The sequence below is a fragment of the Limulus polyphemus genome, unplaced genomic scaffold (assembly GCF_000517525.1).
Source record: "Limulus polyphemus unplaced genomic scaffold, Limulus_polyphemus-2.1.2 Scaffold10044, whole genome shotgun sequence".
Lineage (NCBI taxonomy): Eukaryota > Metazoa > Arthropoda > Merostomata > Xiphosura > Limulidae > Limulus > Limulus polyphemus.
Genome location: NW_013675654.1, coordinates 9025 through 10366, shown reverse-complemented (window position 1 = coordinate 10366; position 1342 = coordinate 9025).

The following is a 1342-nucleotide window of genomic DNA, read 5'->3' as shown; positions in this document are numbered from 1 at the left end:
GTCTTCATATACCAAACACATTCTACGTGATTCTGTCTCTTGATATAAACTCTAACGGAAACATTTGACATGATTCTGTCTTCATATACCAAACACATTCTACGTGATTCTGTCTCTTGATATAAACTCTAGCGGAGACATTTGACATGATTCTGTCTTCATATACCAAACACATTCTACGTGATTCTGTCTCTTGATATAAACTCTAACGGAAACATTTGACATGATTCTGTCTTCATATACCAAACACATTCTACGTGATTCTGTCTCTTGATATAAACTCTAGCGGAAACATTTGATGTGATTCTGTCTTCATATACCAAACACATTCTACGTGATTCTGTCTTCATATACCAAACACATTCTACGTGATTCTGTCTCTTGATATAAACTCTAACGGAAACATTTGACATGATTCTGTCTTCATATACCAAACACATTCTACGTGATTCTGTCTTCACAGATATGGTATTATGTATATGATGTCAGAGTTATTATCTGCAAGCTGAGGTACCAGGTTATGAACATAAAAAAAATGTTTGGGTGGATGCTATGATAAATAACACAAAATTCCTAACTTTCACACAATTTATTTATAACATAATATTACATTGTTCATTATTACCTCACCGAAAGTTTTGTATAAGCTTTAATAACTCAACATGTATATATTTAAAACATGGTATACACTGTGTAATGGTCAGGGTGACTTTGTAGGAAGATGTAGTACACACAATAGTGGAGGTATGGGTGCTTTCTGTTACACACTTTCAATACTCAGCTCTTAATGTCCTTTCACTGTGTTTCACGTGGTTAAATAATTGACGGTTATTGGCTGCAGAAGTGTCTTATGAAATGAAGTTGAAAGATCACGGGTCAAAGCATGAAGTGGGTATAACTCAAAAAATGGCTCTTCATATAAGCATCATGGTGGCTGTTGCAGTAGAAACTTCATTTGAGTTAAAGTATTATTGCAATAATGGCGACCATTTTTTGTCATTACATTCCCCCACGGAGAATGCTCTGAGATATATCAGAAGTTTGTGTGCCCTCACACACACTGAAAATGTAATAATAGTTTTGTTTTGTTGTAATAATGTGGCGCCATCTATGAATATAATTAACGTTTACCTACGTAAAAGAAAATAAATATTCAATAACAGCAATAATGGGGGTGGAAGGAGTTGTTTGTGAATCCCCATTAACATGCCTCTTGTTCCAAACTATCATTCCACAAAGTTTGGTTGAGACTGACTCAGTGACCTAGGTGTAGTCAGATAATGGACAGAAACACATATTGTTGTGCTCTATATATATATATATATATATATATATATATATT